Source organism: Nansenia antarctica, assembly GCF_963989245.1.
Source record: "Nansenia antarctica genome assembly, chromosome: 19".
Lineage (NCBI taxonomy): Eukaryota > Metazoa > Chordata > Actinopteri > Argentiniformes > Microstomatidae > Nansenia > Nansenia antarctica.
In genome coordinates, this window is record NC_137692.1 from 2,467,620 (window position 1) to 2,486,746 (window position 19,127).

Consider the following 19,127-nt stretch of genomic DNA (forward strand, 5'->3'; position numbering starts at 1 on the left):
GCCCAAGGACACTTCGACATGTGGCCAGCCAGGGCTCGGAGGCTCTACCTCCTGAGACACAGCTGCTTCCTACACAGAAGAACGGCAAAATAGCTTTATATAAGCTTAGTGAAGTGTATTCATACAAAGCTCTCTGACTACTCCTCATGATAGAAATATCATAATCTTCATCATAAATATTATATTTAACACTAGAACAGCCGTGCCTACTTTTTACCTTGGGGGTCAAATGACCCCCTCTTTACAATGCTCAAGCTGCTATTTACACACAAAGACCACTAGTTGGCCGCTTGTAAATTAGCCTGCTTCCTACACAGAAATAAGGCTAAATAGCTTTATGCTAGCTTATCCTGATGTGGTTTTGAAAATGTAAGGATACTGGGTGGTAGAACGCACATATCTAGGAAAAGTCATGAAAGGAGGGTCCTGAAATTTGATCGAGTGCAAAGATAGAACACTTTTTCTTTACTGACAGGCTGACTCATGGGTGTTGTAGTGTTAAGACATTATTGACAGTAGCACCTTTCAGCAGATCTCCTCATGCACCCCACCCAACACACACAGTACCAGTCTAAAGTTTGGACACAGCTTCTCATTCACTTTCAATGTGAGGGTGTGTCCAAACCTTTGACTGCAGGGTACATAAGGTTTTTTTTTGATTGATTGATTGATTGTACTTTATTGTCCCCGAGGGGAAACTTGTCTTGGGCATGGTACTTTCATGCTTCAAGTGCAACAGAGACGATACATACAACATACAGTAAACAAAGTAAACAACAGGACAGCAACAAACATTGAGTGACATTGGCAGCAGTTTCCACCTGGACATGGCATCATTTGGTATAAATACATATTGCACATAACCCTTCAAGTGGTGTTTTTGAATATTGCACATGGCCCTTCAAGTGGTGTCTAAGATAAAGTGCAGGTGCTGGTGATCATGTCCTAATCATCGTTTCTGCTTGAGAGAATTGATTAGTTTAATGGAGAATGGGACAAATGATAGTTTTAAGAGCTTATAGTTACATCTTGGCATGCGAAGCCTTCTACCTAGGGGGAGAACTTCGTATTCTGTGGAGAGCGGATGTTGGGGGTCTGCGATTATCTTGTTAGCCTTGTCCAGGACAGCTTTTTCATATAGTTTATTTAGGATCACATAGTCTCTTTCACCTACAATTTTCATGGCTGTTTTGTGAATGCTGACTAGTCTGTTTTTTTGTTGTACAGTTAAGTTGCCAAACCACACAATTATTCCATATCTGATTACACTTTCTACAATGGACTGATAGAAAATTCTCATGATCTGCTTTCTCACCCCATAAAGTCTGAGTCGCCTCAGGTGATAAAGCCTCTGCTGTAGTTTGTTACATAAGCTGTCTAAGTGTGTATTCCAGCAGAGATGGTTGTCTAATTGAATACCTAAGTACTTATAAGAGGGCACCTGGATGATTGTTTGGTCTTTAACGACCACAGGCTCATGGTCAGTTACCTGCCTTGGGTCTAACACAACCTCCTGAGTTTTGGTGGGGTTTAAGATGAGATGGTTGCTGTCGCACCATTTAGTGAATATATTAATCTCATCATGGAGCACCGAGGGGTCTGTATCTTTATCAAGGAGACTTAGAATTGCAGTGTCGTCAGCATATTTTATAATATGGTTGCTTGGGTGGTTACTTTTACAGTCGTTGGTGTATACTGAGAAAAGATATGGAGACAGAACGCAACCTTGGGGGACACCTGTACTGCAGTGTTTAGTCACTGACAATGTTCCATTGACTTTCACTTGCTGTTCTCTTTGTAACATGAAGGAATGGATCCATTTGATTAAAGTACTATTGACACCCATGTCTTTGAGCTTTCCTAAGAGCACGTGGGGTTGTACCGTATTAAAGGCGGAACTAAAGTCAACAAACATAATTCGGGCATAGGCCTTTTTGTTCTCGAGGTGCTTGGATACAGAATGTGTGATATAGAGAATAGCATCCTCCGTGCTACGGTTCTGTTTATAGGCAAATTGAAAAACATCTAGCAGTGGGTCAATGTGTTTTCTAAGCAGAGACAGTACATATCGTTCAAAACATTTCATCACAATGGAAGTTAGAGCTATGGGGCGGAAGTCATTATTCTCCATGGCCCAAGTTTTTTTCGGCACAGGGATTATAATTGACTTCCTCCACAGAGCTGGAACCTCGGTATTCAGGGACTTTTCAAATAGCGGACACCATGCTGTTGTTAGTTCTTCTGCACAGTTTTTGAGAAGAGAAGCTGATAGACCGTCTGGACCTGTGGACCTGTTGGTAGACACCCTGCTAAAGAGACGTTGAATGCTGGTAGGATTTACCTCCAACCAGCAGTTGGCATCAGTCTCTGGCAGGGTCTGCAACACACGGTCACACTCCTGAGAGTTCCGTGTGTCAAACCTCAGGTAGAAGTCATTCAGCTCGTTTGCTTTTTGTTGTTCGTCTAGGGTCATGATCTGTCTTTTTGTTGGGTTCATGTTGGTCACTGATTTCATTGTGTCCCAAAGTTTTTTAGAGTTGGAAGTCAAAAAACTTTGTTCCATTGTGTCCCTGTGTTTTTTCCTTGCACTAACAAGCAGTTGTTTTAGTTCTTTCTGGACCACTGACAGTCCTGCCCTGTCCTTATTTCTGAATGCCTGTTTTTTCCTATTTATGCAATCTTTGATTTCTTTTGTGATATAAGGTTTGTTATTAGGATAAACTACTATTTCCTTCTTTGGGACAACATTGTCAACACAGAATTGTATATAGTCTGTTATGGTAACAGTGGCCTCATCCAGCTCTAGTGCATGGAATATGGACCAGTCTGTGCACAGAAAGCTACCCTTAAGTGTCTCAGTAGCATCATGCGACCACACATTGACAGTTTTACATTCAGGTTTGCTTGATTTAAAGACAGATTTGTACGAAGGGATTAAATGTACAATGTTGTGATCTGTGTCATAAAGGGGTTACATTTACATTTTTGGCATTTAGCAGACGCCTTATTCCAAAGCGACTTACAATCAATACATTTGACTAAGCAAGTGAATCATCAATCCACCAGTCGTAGCAGGAAGAGTAATCCAGCTCAGGCCAGGGGCCATTGGCAGTCGTGATGAAGAAAAAATATTATTACATTTTTTTGACACAGGAGAAACAGTACAAGAGGGGGGAGGAGAACTCTCAGGAGACACAGTACAGGGGGGAAGCAGGTGGGTGTCTCAGGAGACGCAGTGCTGGGGGGTAGTAGATGTAGTTGACTAGCGATGTGTCATTGATTTTCAACAACGCGGAAATGTATTCATATTTTTCGAAAGAAAAGTCGGATCATTACATGGGAACCTGACATGAGGACCAAATGATCCGACTGTTTCACATATTTTAGAAATGCCACAACCTAAAAAAAACTAAATCAAGAATCACCATGAGACAGAGAGGAACAGTAGAAAGCTGAGATGCACAGTGCTCTGCCCCCCGGTCATTATTCTAATGCTCATGTGTGATCCGTATTCCCTGGAGCCCCCCCACCCAGGCCCAGATCTCTCTCATGCACACACACGCACACACACACACACACACACACACACACACACACACACACACACACACAGTGCTCCCCAGGCCCAGATCTCTCTGCTGCTCTGCTCTCATTCCTATACTGCTCCTCTCTGAGGCAGAGCCCCTTATCACATCCCCCAGGGTGCACTGCAACACTTCCACTGTCATTCTTTAATTCACACCCACTGACGGACTTTCAATGAGGTGTGCACACACACACACACACACACACTCACACACACTCACACACACTCACACTCACACTCACACTCACACTCACACTCACACTCACTCTCACACTCTCTCACACTCTCTCACACTCATACACTCACACTCACACACTCACACTCACACAGTGTCTGTCTTGTCTGGAACAGCCTTGAATCAATAAAAGTTGACAAAGTTTGGTAATTAGGGGTGTGTACAAGTCTTAATTGTTACACGTACAAAGCACACAAGCGAGACATCTCCTCCCCTGGGTAACAGTTTGTCTTCCTGCTTAACTGACAGATGACTTCCTGTTTGTCTCTTCTCCTGCATAATCCTTCCTGCCTGCGTCCAGCACAATACTCTCCCTCGCTCCCTAATCAATAAGCACTTTAATATTTACACACACACACACAGCGCCACACACACACACACTGCCTCACACACACACACACACATACACACACATCTATGTACAAACACTCCACTGAGCATGACAGACGGATGTCGGGAAGTGATCCTCCCTTGCAATCCGAGGAAGGTTTAATCACCAAACGAACGCACCACAACAGAATCACCAAACGAACGCACCACAACAGAATCACCAAACGAACGCACCACAACAGAATCACCAATGAGGTCAGAATGAGGAACAGCTTCCCTCCTCTAGAAGAGAGAGGAGATGGACTAGGACAGGGGTCGGCAATAGGCGGCCCGTGGGCCATTGCTGGCCCGTCACCAATAATATTTGGCCCAGCAGATTATTTTGAGAATCCACTTATTTAATTTTTTTTTTTTTTTTTTTTTTTTTTTTTTTACAATATCGGACCGACAGTCCAACACCGCGCCTATAATGTCCGAATAGAGAATCTACCTCCACCTGAATAATGCGTATTGTACTTGTATCCATGTTGAGAGTGAATGACACAGGGACAGACAATCAGGAAGCGGGGTGCACCGAAGCGCACTGACGCTGAACCCCTCATAGTGAATCATAAGTAGGTGGACAAGGCGTGGTGCTGAAATAGCCAACATGCGGTGTGTGGTTTGAAAAAAATAACATCAGCTCATTAAATCATTCAAACGTAATGTTTACGTATGTGACTGCAACACACATATGAACAGTAACAAAGCAAATTCTGTTTAATTTTGTGAAAAACATTGACAACAAAATCGGCGCAAAGTGGTGGTAGGCCTATGCTCCTGAAACGACAGAGCAAACGCGCTATTAGGGATAATAAGTACAATGAGCCATTCATTCAAAATATACAAAATACAATTAGGTTATTAAATACAATAACGACAGGCTTGGTACTCACTTAATGTGAAAAGTGGCATCTCCCATCGGTCACTATTTGCTTGATATCTGGTGATATTGACGTCACTTTAATCCGCAGGCAGTTTATTTTTATTTTTATGCATCAATCGATTCCTCTCGTGCGTCTTTATCACATTCATTGACGAAAAGGACGACTTGTATAGAAAGGGAACATCGTGAGCACGGAAGATGTGAGTCTCACAACGGCTCTGCATTGATGAAACCAGGTAGGATGAACGTATAGTTCGCTGTCCATTCCTCTTTAAATGCCCTGTTTCCACCGTCAACTTTCCTCTTTAGACCTTTGGAGAGTGACATGATGTTTCTCTTGCTAGCAGGTTAACTGTTTAGCTAACTTCACCCGGCACGCAAACAACCAATCCAATAATAAATAATGTGACCTTGTCTGGGAGGAGGGGGGAATAATTCAGAATAAAACGATGTTAAATAATTATTAGAATAAGTTAGGCTGCGATACATCGTCAGTCCACATATTTATTATTCAAAACTATGGAAAAGGGTGAAACTACGTTTCAACGTTGTTGAGAATCACAACACAAACTTGCTAGTCAAGCCTAATACTGCAACGTAATGGATTGGACTGCTACCTAGTTAACTAGAACACTACTTTACATTGTTAGCAGGCTCACAAAACAAGCTGTGTTAGTTGACTAGCGATGTGTACATTTTTCGAAAGAAAAGTCAAAGCATTAGAACGTGTCACATTTTTTAACAATCAATTACTTAAATTAGCCTTTGATTATGTTCTGGCCCGCCATCTAGTGGCTCAAAAAAAAATTGGCCCGAGGCCAAACCTAATTGCCGACCCCTGGACTAGGAGATGAGACTAGGAGATGGGACTAGGAGATGAGACTAGGAGATGAGACTAGGAGATGAGACTAGGAGATGGGACTAGGAGATGAGACTAGGAGATGGGACTAGGAGATGAGACTAGGAGATGAGACTAGGAGATGAGACTAGGAGATGTGACTAGGAGATGGGACTAGGAGATGAGACTAGGAGATGAGACTAGGAGATGGGACTAGGAGATGAGACTAGGAGATGGGACTAGGAGATGGGACTAGGAGATGAGACTAGGAGATGGGACTAGGAGATGAGACTAGGAGATGGGACTAGGAGATGAGACTATGAGATGAGACTATGAGATGAGACTAGGAGATGTGACTAGGAGATGAGACTAGGAGATGGGACTAGGAGATGAGACTAGGAGATGGGACTAGGAGATGAGACTAGGAGATGGGACTAGGAGATGTGACTAGGAGATGTGACTAGGCGAACATTCAGATCCCAGTCCTGATCCTGGCGGTGTGATAGTAAATGATAGTGTCTAAGCCATCAGCGCCTGACAGGACGGGTTCAGTAAAGTGAGATGTGATTGGGGGTGAGAGAGAGAGAGAGAGTCTTCATCAGCTGAGGAGAGAGATGTGTCAGACACTGCCAGATACCCAATGGGGTGCATGCAATGAAAAAAGCAATCGTTAAAGATTGTGTGTGTGTGTGTGTGTGTGTGTATATACATGCATGCCTCTGTGTGTATGTGTATGTGTGTGTGTGTGTCTGTGCATACATATGTGTGTGTGTGTGTGTGTGGGTGTGTGTGTGCATACATTATGTGTGTGTGTGCGTGTGCGTGTTCTTGTCTACTACTTCCATCTGACATTAGAACAGTAGATCCATACCAGGGTGACACACAGAGCAGTCATAGCCTATCTCCTCCTCCTGGTAATCAGATAATGCCTGACTGCCATCTATGTACACACTGCCCTCTGGCCTGGCTTTGAGATCGGAGGGGCTGCCAACATCCCACAGCTGAGCGGAGGACAAGCAGAGAATACAAAGGCTGTGGGTCTGTGGGGGGGAGCTTTGTCGAAAAAGCACCAGGTTTCTGCATTTATAAAGAGATTATGACGCTGTCTTGAAGTCATGATGTCTACATTTGTCATTTTACTACCGGAATTCACTTTACTAAGAAGTGTCCATGAATATGACCGAGCATGACACTGATAAACAAACAACACAATGGCTAAAGATTAAGTGAAGATTATTTTGGATGAATCATGAATCAGTACGTACAGTGGGAGGCAAAAATGTGGGCCACTCCTAGTCAAAATGCTTTTTACATTTGAGTGAAGAGAAGCAAACCTAACCTCTAAATGGTATAAAGTTAAACATGACACATTTCATCACATTTTAAAGCAAGATACATGTTTATGTTTAACTTTTTACAGGTTCAAAATAATAAAACAAGAAAAAAGGCCTTGTGCAAAAGTTTGGGAACCTTGTCAGCTAGTACTTTGTAACTCCTCCTCGGGCAACTATAACAGCTTGCAAACGCTTCCTGTGGCCAGAGAAGAGTCTTTCAATTCTTGTTTTGGGAATTTTCCCCCATTCTGTCTGGCAGAACACCTCTAGCTCCGAAATATTATTTGGCCTTCTTGCATGCACGGCATGTTTGAGATCTCTCCACAGATGTTCAATAATATTAAAATCTGGGAACTGTGATGGCCATTCCAAAACCATCATCTGTCTTTCCTGGAGGTACTTCATGGTTGATTTTGAGGTATGCCTCGGGTCATTGTCTTGCTGGAATACCCAACCTCTCTTCAACTTCAATTTCTGGATTGACCTTCGAACATTAGCCTCTAGAATGTGGAATCCAAATATTGCCTGTGCCCCCAGCTGCTACACAACCCCAAAGCATAATGGATCCACCTCCATGCTTAACAGTTGTCAAGGTGTTCTTCTCTACAAATGCTTCATCCTTTTTTCTCCAAACATACCTTCTTGTGGCCAAAAAGTTTAATTTTGGTTTCGTCAGTCCAAAGCAAATAGTTTCAATAGGCTTCAGGTTTCACAAGGCTTTTGCATACTTCAGACGTTTAATTTTGTGTTGAGGTCGTAGGAACGGCCCTTCCCTGGAATTATATTCACCTGACTCATTGAAGCCCTAATGAGGCTAACGAGCACCTTGGTCTGGGCCTTAGTAATCATCTTCTCAAAAGGTAACAAAGAATAATCCAAAAGGGTTCCCAAACTTTTCCACAAGGCCCTTTTGCTTTTTTATCATTACAAAATTCAAATAAGAAGAAACCTTGCTTTAAAAAGTGCAGAAAGGTGTCATGTTTAACTTTGTAGCATAAGTGTTCAGGTTTGCTTTCAATCACTTGGAGATTAATTGTTACAGACATTTAACACTACAACAGCCGTGCCTATTTTACCTACCAGTAGAGCTGCCTTGGGGGTCAAATAGACCCCCGTTTTAGAATGTAAATCTGCTATTTACACACAGAGATCACTAGGGGGCGCTTCTTTTTTTAGCCTGCCTCCTACACAGAAAAACTGCAAAACAGCTTTATATGATCTTATCCTGAAGTGATTTTGAAAATGTAAGGATACTGGGTGGTAGAACACACATATCTAGGAAAAGTCATGAAAGGAGGGTCCTGAAATTCGATCGAGGGCAAAGATCGAATTGTGTTTTTACTCACAGGGGTCACCGCGACCCCTCACGGCTCTTCTAGCGTTAAAAACCAGGGGTGCCCACATTTCTGCACTTTCCCCACTGTATAATTTATCCAGAACAGAGCCAATGAGCAAATAGTTACACTTGAAAAAAAAATCATCAAGCAAAACCCGTCTCTCTGTATTCATAAGAGAGACGGCGCTGAACCAGGCAGACACATCAGTCTGGGAGCTTGTTGTGAATAGCAGAGAGACAAAGCCCTGGCGGCTCTCTCCTGCATCTGGAGGTTCTCCGTGTTTGGCAGCTCCATGTTCCCTCATCCATGTAATGCCATTCTTGCATAATCAGTTGAGGATTTAATCTGAGCAAAACGATTCAAAAACAAATGGGGAGCAGCAGTCGTTTGCTATTCTCCATATTCATCTCTCTTCTCCTCTGTTATTGAAAGTCTTTCCTGGAAGGAGCCCCCCCCCTGCCCCCCCGCCCCCGCCCCCCCGCCAACTTCCCCCTCCGATTCAATATACATCTAATTTGCACTTCCTCCGAACGTCTTTTGAATTCTTTACCGAACAGCACCGCGAGATAATAACGCAGTCAATTTAAAAAGGAAACAATATCAAATCAATCACCAGTCCTGTTTACGTCTCCTGCCTGTTGACGTGTGTGCGTGTGTGTGTGTGTGTGTGTGTGTGTGTGTGTGTGTGTGTCTGTGCTGTCAGCTCCTCACCTACGGATGTTGAATTTATCTGAAGGGTAAGAAAGTGAAAACAGATCCTGCTGACGGGGAACAAAGGTAAACACAGACGGACGTCAAATCCGATGACGGGGAGACTGAAACACAATCACAAACTCATTACAATGCTGACCCCCCCCCCCACGTTACCTCCTGGATACAAACACTGTTCTCCCTGAGACACGACCCCATTACAAGACCCCATTGAACTCTGGTTAAAAGTATATGCCTTTGACATACCGTAACACTAGAACAGCTGTGCCTACGTTTACCTAATAAAAGAGCCGCCTCAGGGATGAACTGCTACTTACACACAACGACCACTAGTTGGCCGCTTGTAAATTAGCCTGCTTCCTACACAGAACAACGATAGTTATGGAGATAGACTCCAGTTCTATGAGTGGAGCGGAGCCCCATAGGGGAGCTCTGCTCCTATTGGTTTACCCCGCTACCTAAAGTAGCCAATGACTGAATTTTTCGATGCCTGCGCCCGCCCTGGGGTGCTATATAAATGGGCGTCCTTCGCTCCTCATTCTCCCAAACATACAATACAGCCGGGTTTGAACAAGTCGAAGTGGGCCAGCAGCCCTATGGGGCTCCGCTCCACTCATAGAACTGGAGTCTATCTCCATAACTATCGTTCTATATCGTGGAGCTCCGCCCCATAGGGGAGCTCTGCTCCTATTGGTTTAGGCGGAGCGAGCGAGGCCAAATGTACCCCCACTGAGACTATTAGTCCGAAAACAATCTCAGCAGCACCCGGAGCTGACCACTGATGTTGGTTCAAGACAACCTTAAAAAGTTGGCCCAACCCACACCGAGTCTGCTCCACTGATCTAACCCTTACGTGATCACGTAGGGTTGTAGATCTAACGGAACATGTCCTGGAGGAGGGTACCCTCCCCAGGCACATCCGTATTCATCCTGACAGCACTTGAATAGAATCCCCATGACCAGGGTAATCCAAGTGCCTTCCCCACTACATCAGTCATCAGCAAAACTGAGGACAGAATGGGAAAAGGATGAGGAAGAAATATCACTGATCTAGCCCTTACGTGAGCACGTAGGGTTGCTGATCTAACGGAACATGTCCTGGAGGAGGGTCCCCTCCCCAGGCACATCCGTATTCATCCTGACAGCACTTGAATAGAATCCCCATGACCAGGGTAATCCAAGTGCCTTCCCCACTACATCAGTCATCAGCAAAACTGAGGACAGAATGAGAAAAGGATGAGGAAGAAATATCTTTCAAGTAATACCGTACAAAAAGTGATGGCGACGACCAAGACGCCGCCTCACATATCTCCTCCACTCCCACTCCCCTGAGAATGGCCACCATGCCCCTGGTGGAATGAGCCCGAATGCCAGTCGGCACGGGCTGCCCCTTCGATTCGTATGCGAGGCTCAACGCCTCGCAAAACCGATGGGACAGCCTCTGCTTCGAGAGTGGTGCCCCGGCATTCTGTCCGCCGTAGCAGATCAGAATCTGGGGAGAAGATCTCAGTCCTGCTGTGCGCTTCACATATTGTGCCAACGCGCGCACCGGACATAAACAATGTAAACGCCTCTCCCTCTCTCCGTCGTGAGGAGGAGGAAAAAAGGCGCTCAGAGCACAGCTCTGAACCCTAAACCCACGATTAACCTTAGGGATAACAGCTGGGTTAGGGCGTAATACAGCTTTTGTTTCGTCACCAGATATGATCAAACAATCTGCCCGTGTCGAGAGAGCGCGTAAATCACTCACTCGCTTAGCCGTAGTCAAGGCGAGGAGTAGACTCGTCTTGAGAGACAATAAACGCAAAAACCCTCATGACAAGCTGAGATGGCAGCCGCGTAAACTTTAATAGTTCCCGCCGCCAATCCCTTGTCAAACAGCGACTGTAAGAAGCACAAGAACGTTTCGACCCGACAGCAGACCGGGTGAACGTCCTGTCCCTCACACCACTGTGTAAACACTCGCCAGCGCGCCGCATATCCCTTTGCAGTGGATTGCGCGCGCGCACTCTGAATGGTCTGAATGACCGCGTCTGTCAGCCCCTGCATTCTAACAAGTCCCTCTCAGTAACCAGGCCACGAGGGGGCCCCCCATCACAGGTGGCCCCCTCACCAAGCCTCTGGCTTGAGAGAGTGCATCTTGTCGATGAGGTATGGGCCATGAGCCCTCTACCAACATCTCCATCAGTTCCGGAAAACACGGGGCTCCGGGACGGTCTGGGGCTACAAGAATTAACTCTAGCCTCTCTGACCTCACTCGTGCCAACAGTGGGAGGATAGATGTCAGGGGTGAGAACGCGTATAACAGGACCCTCGGCCATGGGTGGTGTGCGAATGCATCGACTCCCAATGGCGGGTTGTCCTGTTCGCGCAGGGAGAAACAAAGGCGACACTGCGCATTCGTCCGTGACGCAAACAGATCCACTTCTGTTTGCCCGAACCGTGCCCAATCAGAGACACAATGGAGGGTGCTAACCTCCAGTCGTCGTCCCTCGGGCCTCCCCGTGATAACAGATCTGCTCCTTCGTTGAGTAGACCTGGAATGTGGAGAGCTTTAGCGAACTCAGGTGTGTGACAGTCCACAGCCATACATCTGTCGCCAGGTGATGAAGTGACGCTGAGCGTACTCCCCTTGACGATTGATGTATGCTACTGTTGTCCTGTTGTCGGATCTGACTAACACGTCCCGATCCTTTAACACCGGGCAAAATGAAGTAGCGTTAACTTCACCGCCTCGAGTTCCAGCAGGTTGATGTGACGCGTCTCCAACGGTCCCCATCTTCCTGCTACCGAACCTGCCTGACACACTCCTCCCCACCCAGTCAACGACGCGTCCGTGAAGACTGGGTAGTGGGATGCCGGTCTGCCCATGGCGACTCCGCGCGCGTAGTCGCGCGGGTCTCTCCAGTAGCTCAGGTCGGTTTTGACCGATCTCGGTATTACAATCAACTTGCGACGGTGTCTCACTGGATCCAGTCGCAGTCGTGCGAACCACCTCTGCAGTCTGCGCACGTGTAATAGGCCTAAGGGGACCACTACATGGGCTGCAGACATCAGTCCTAGGAAGGACATCATTGACAGAGCGGTGATTGTATTTGTCACTCGACACACCCAGAGAGCAGACGTCAGTGTCGCTCTCCGTGGTGCCGATAAACCGGCCCTCATCTTGGCAGTATCCAATTGAATGCCTAGATAGGAAAACTGTTGAGCCGGTCACGGAGCACTCTTTGTCCAGTTGACAGCTAATCCCAGCTGAGCGAGGTGCTGCACCAGTGAGGTTGCGTCCCGAATGGTTCGATTTGGGCATTAGGCCAAGATCAGCAGGTCATCGAGATATGCTAATATGCGTATCCCGTTTCGCCTCAGTGGTTCGAATGCTGTCTGCACGCATTTGGAGAAAGTTCGAGGAGCAAGCGCGTACCCGAAGGGCAGGCGTGTGTACTCGTAAACCTTCCCTTGGAAGGCAAACGTAGAATTTTTCTGTGCCTCTCTGCGATTGGCACATGAAAATACACGACCTTCAAGTCTATGCTGATTCCGTAGCCGCCCTTCTGTATACAAGACAGGAGGCGCCTCGTCGTCAACATACGAAAGGGGCGTTTCGCCACTCTCTCGTTGAGGACCCTTAAATCTAGTATGTCTCATGCCTCCCGATTTCTTTGGGACAAGGAAATACGGGGAGTACCACCTCATGTCCCACTGGTCCCTCGGAACCATTGTCACTGCGCCCTTTGTCAGGAGATTCGTAATCTCCTCCTGGAGCGCACGTGTCTTTATCGGGCAGGACAAAAAACAGTCTCTCTCACGCCCCTGAAGGGCAGAGGAGGCTGAATGAACTGTAGTGCATATCCCCTCCTCAATGTTCTGTCTAGCCAGCCCGACAGAATACCTGCCCCCTCTAGCCATTCTGCATAACGCAACGACAGCGGCTGGGCCGTCTGTTCTGGTGCAGTCGACAGAAAAAACTTGAATTTCTGTACGACCCCAGCCGCCGCTGCCCACCGAGGAGGCGGCACAGCCCAAGGTGGGGTCATTTCGAAAGGGATGGGCTGCCGTCTGTAAAGAGTGCTTGTTATGTGTAACAATGCTCTTTATTGACGCAGGTTTCTTATGCCTGATAATCAAAGAACCGGCCGCACGCTCATGAGCTGGGCCAGGTCTTGATAGACATGGAGGGGTTTTTGATGTAAATAACGGCCCCTCTATACGGCTACATACAGGGGTGTTTAACCCGCTACGTGTCGTGATAGGGGTAAGTCCGTTAGGCAGAGAGCTGGCCACACGCCGGTAAGCTGGGCCAGTCTCCGTCTTGTTTCTAATCGGTAGCGATCCGACCACACTCTGACAAGGTAGGCGGGTCTCCGCTCTGGTAGATTACATGGAAAAAAATCACCTTTACTGAAAAAGTAACGTGGGGATTTTCCCTCTTTTGCCGTGGGGGGCCGAAGCGGGCACTCTCGGTGGTCGGCGGCGGGGGCTGGAAAGGCCGAGTGGGGTATGGCTCCGTCGGTAGAGGTGGAGCCCACGCTGCATTACGCCGCACCCTCCGTTTCGCAGTCGTTGACGGTCTAGTCACCACTGCGGAAGAAGAAGAGGTGGAAGGTCGCTGGAGAGGGAGGTGTCTGGCCAGGTGCTTCTTAGCCTCCTCCATCGCGGCCAGGCGCTTCGTCATGGTGTCCATGGCGGGACCGAATAGCCCTTGTCGCTCTATTGGAGCATTCAGCAGGGCCATCCGGTCCGCCCCGGTCATGGTGGTGAGAGACAGCCACATCTGCCGCTGTTGTATCACCGCGTTTGCCATCAGGCGACCCCCACAGACCAGGCACTGAGCTTGCTCAGGAGTTCCGCCTCCGAGTTTCGCAATGGCAGCGTTAAACATGGCGATGTTATTTGCCGCCGCTGCCGCCTGGGCACCGAGAGCGTAGCTCTTGTCCACCAGGGTGGCGTTAAATCTGTCACGCTGGTTGGGCAGCGTGGGTTTCTTGGGCACTGACCAAGCGCTGGACCCCGGTACTAAGTAGGCCGCCAGCGCTGGTTCGAGCGGTGGGGAGCCGTCGGTCATCCCCTCCGCGAGTCCCTCCACTCTGGTAAAGGGCAGGAACGCCTTCACCGGCGCCTTGCCTGTGAGTGGTTCCCTCCACGTGTCCTCCACAAACTTATCCAAGCCTGGGAGGACAGCGTTAGGAGGTTGGTCCTGTCGTTTCGCCCTCCTCCCGTAAAACAATTCCTTCTCCCAGAAGGACTCCGTCGTTGGGGGAGGGGGGGCGGGACGGGGAATCCCCAACACATCTGCCGCAGCTTCCAGGAGGCCCTGGAAGTCGTGGAGGAGTGATGGGGGGGCGATGGCGGGGAGCTCGTGAGCCTCTACCTGCCGCTCGCCCTCATCAGAGCTCTCTGACCCTGACACCGACACCGACCACTCAGCTGGTTGAGGGCGGCGTGATGCCAGGGCTGGCTGAGCGGGCGGGTCCATCCCTACTCGGGGAGTCGCCTGCCCAGAACGCCGCTCTGGGGCCTGTCCGGACGCATCATCGGCAGAGTTATCCGAGTCGGATAGCATCCCCGAGATAGCGTCCGCCAGGGGAATGCTCTCCTTGAACCAGGCCATCCTCTTCCTCCTTTCCTCAACGGAAAGGAGAGAGCAGGGGAGGCAGCTGGGGGAGGCGACCAACGCCGCCTCGGCATGTTCGGGGCCGAGGCAGACGTGGCAGTAGTCATGCTTGTCCTCCGCTGCTTGGAAGTCGCAGCGGCAGGAGTCCCGGAGGAAGTTCTTCATAGGCGGCGGACGATCCATCTTGAAGGGAAAAGTCTGGCGGGTTCTCCAGTCTTAGTAGTCGTCCTTCTCAGTCTCAGATATAAACCCGTGCTGAACTTTTTGGGAGAATGAGGAGCGAAGGACGCCCCTTTATATAGCACCCCAGGGCGGGCGCAGGCATCGAAAAATTCAGTCATTGGCTACTTTAGGTAGCGGGGTAAACCAATAGGAGCAGAGCTCCCCTATGGGGCGGAGCTCCACGATATAGAACTGCAAAATAGCTTCATACTAGCTTATCCTGATGTGATTTTGAAAATGTAAGGATACTGGGGGGTAGAACGCACATATCTAGGAAAAGTCATGAAAGGAGGGTCCTGAAATTTGATCGATTGCAAAGATATAAAAAAAATGTCTACTCACAGGGGTCCTCTCATGGCTGATTAAGTGTTAAATAATCTAAATATTTTGAGAGAGTTTCAGGTGATTTTTTATCATCAGCTGGAAGGCTGTGTGCTGGCGTGTGAGGTTTTCTGATTCGAAACAGCGGGCCAGACTGAATACCAAACAATCTGCCAAGACACATTTCGCTCACTGCAGAAAATAAGAAATATCATTTGAACCATGGCTTACACAATAACTTTCCATTTATCTTATCGATGGCCAAAACGCAAAACCTGCTATCTGCAAAACCTGCTATCTGCAAAATTCACTTTTTTTGGGAAAACGAAAAAAACTGTCTGGTTTTCTTGCATCTTCTTAATTTAAATTGAAAACCTCAAATCATAAATCAATACAAATGTGCAGATAGGAGGTGCTGCGTTTTGCCCATTGTTATGCATCACACACACACACAAACACACACACACACACACACGCACACACACACACACACACACACACACGCACACACAAGCAAGTATGCAGACACGCACGCACACGCAGACACGCACGCACACGCACACACGCACACATACACACACACACACACACACACACACACACACACACACAGAGACCCACACACACACACACACAATAATGACTCAGAAATCTTTCTGCAGGAATTAGCACTAAATATTATAACATTCTCTGTTCCTCTCATCCATTCCCATTAAAATCCCACCAATCACCAACGTCACTAAACTGTAGTATGAAAAATGAAATGTCATTTGCAAATGAAGTAGAAGAGACACATGACATTAAAACATTAATTTTCACACAGATACAAGTCTTCTCCAGCCTAACTCACATATCAACACTCAGCCATGGTAAGATAACTTCTATATTAATTATGAATTTGAGGGTAATTTTCGTAATGTCTGTAGTTCCCCCCTCGCACATCTGGGCCAGTCGGATCACCTGTCTCTGATCACCTGTCTCTGTTCCTAACTCCAGTTTATTAAAACACAGAAACCCAACACCAGAACTGTCACAAAGTGGCCTGTGGTGGCCTGGGGTGGTCCAGTGGTCTAGCACCATGGCCTGGGGTGGTCCAGTGGTCTAGCACCATGTCCTGGGGTGGTCCAGTGGTCCAGCACCGTGGTCTACAGTGCGCACATATGACCATGTCGGCATGGGTTCGAATCCAGCCCATGCCCTCTCTCCCTTCTCCTCCTTACTTTCCTGTCTGTCTTCACTAGATCTGTCTAATAAAATGAAATATATGAGTGGGACTGCCCCACTCAGAAAATAATAATAATAACAACGTGGGCTATGGAAGCCTCTCTCCAGCTACAAGACTGTTTCCAGCGGACCAACTGGAACCTGTTCTTTGATCAAGATGTGAATGTCTACACCTTTACTGTCCTCTGCTATGTCTTCTTCTTCTTTTTCGGCGTATGGGTTGTTGTTTTCCTCTCCACTCCACCAGGCTCGGGGCCGAGTGGCTACCCTTTTACCACCCCGAGACCTGGTTGAGGGGGCTCACCCGGGCTATATTTCTGGACACCCCTCCAGAAGCCACGTCATAGTCTCGTCATCTAATACCGACAGACCATGCATCCCGTTGGGTGGGTGGTACACCGGGCAATCCAGGATAACATGGTCTGCGGTTTGGTCCTCTGCGCCACACTCGCACAACGCATTTGGGGCCAAGCCCCATCTGTGCATTGATGAGCGGAAACGCCCGACGCCGGAGTCCTATGTCAGGACTGAATGTATTGAAAATTGTATTGAAAATTCACTGGCTTCCGGTCAAGTCCCGCATCACGTACAAATCCCTCCATGCCTGCGCCCCCCCCAGTACCTAACTGACTGTCTCTGCCAACACACCCCATCCCGGAACCTGCGGTCCTCAGACATGGGTCTGCTCTCCACCCCCCGCACCAAACTACGGACCTTCGGGGACAGAGCCTTCAGTGTGGCAGCACCCACCCTCTGGAACTCTCTCCGCACAGTGATCCGCAACGCCCCCACCCTGGACACCTTCAACACCCCTACCTACCCTGGACACCTTCAACACCCCTACCTACCCTGGGGACACCTTCAACACCCCTACCTACCCTGGACACCTTCAACACCCCTACCTACCCTGGACACCTTCAACACCCCTACCTACCCTGGACACCTTCAACACTGCTACCTACCCTGGACACCTTCAACACCCCTACCTACCCTGGACACCTTCAACACCCCTACCTACCCTGGACACCTTCAACACCCCTACCTACCCTGGACACTTTCAAATCAGCCCTCAAAACCCATCTGTTCACCAAGGCTAGTTTTTTTGGTCGCTAGTTTAGTTTTGTCGCTGCCGCTGTCTCTGTTGTGTCTGTCTGACTTTCTTTCTGTAAAATCTGTAAAGTGTCCGTGGGTTTGTGAAAGCCGCCATATAAAACCAACATATTGTACCAATTATTATTATTATTATTATTATTATTATTATTATTATTACTATGCTCACTACCAAAATGTTGAATCCAATTCACTAATCCAGCTCTTCGCAATGGCTGCATTAGTGTCAATCAATATTATTGACCTCTAGAACAAAGCAACTTCAGTACCGTATCTACACGCCAAGCTTGGCTCCTCCAAACCGCAGAATATTGTGCCTACGAGTAAATCTTTGAATACATATTTAATACCCTTTTAATCACCATCCTTGATTATGCAAAGGAATGTTCCTCTCTCTGTAAGCCTTCCTCAGAGTCCATATTAACTGTGACGAAGGACCAAGGACTTCTCTAATCATAATTAAATGATAAATGGCTACGCCTAGCATGAACATTAGTGGCCGGCTTCTTTAGATGCCAGTCTTGGTTTCACTAATGGACGACAATTAGCATTACTGGTGACATTCAGACAGTTCCAACTGTCACTCAAGTGAAATGGTGCCATGTCTAAATTATTTAGTCACCCATTTTAGCATTCTCGCTCTGTAAATAATACGTTATTTGAAAACATTTCTGAGTGTTCTACTTAGTTACCAGGGTAGCCATCTCTCTCGCTCTCTCTTGCTCTCTCTCTCTCTCTCTCTCTCTCTCTCTCTCTCTCTCTCTCTCTCTCTCTCTCTCTCTCTCTCTCTCTCGAAAGTAGTCCATTATTATAATCTATGAATAATTGGTTCCATATCATTTACTGTAAGTAATATAACTTTGCACCCTCCCCCCCCCCAAAAAAACGTGTGAACAGTTAATTAGATAGTTAATGATAGGCGTAACGCAAATCTCATATAGATGATACAGTACGACGAGTTCAAAGTAAATTAGATCAATGATAAGATAAATGTCAGACGTTCCCCTTCTGGTCCCCTTGGGCCTAAAGACATATTATATAAGTACATATTAAAGACATATTAGAATCCACTCAGGGACTAATGGGGTCTGATGACCCCTCAACAGCTTAACACTAGATGACCCTCAACAGCTTAACACTAGATGACCCTCAACAGCTTAACACTAGAAGTGCTGTGCCCTTAACGCTAACCAACACTGCCACAGTAGACGTGGTCAAATGTGTGCCTTTAAAAAAAATTAAAAGTGCAGTTGCTCGCATTTACACATGCTCTTTCACAAATATGATTGCCCATTATTCACATAATTACACTTGTGTAAAGTGTATTTTTGTCAATTAAATCA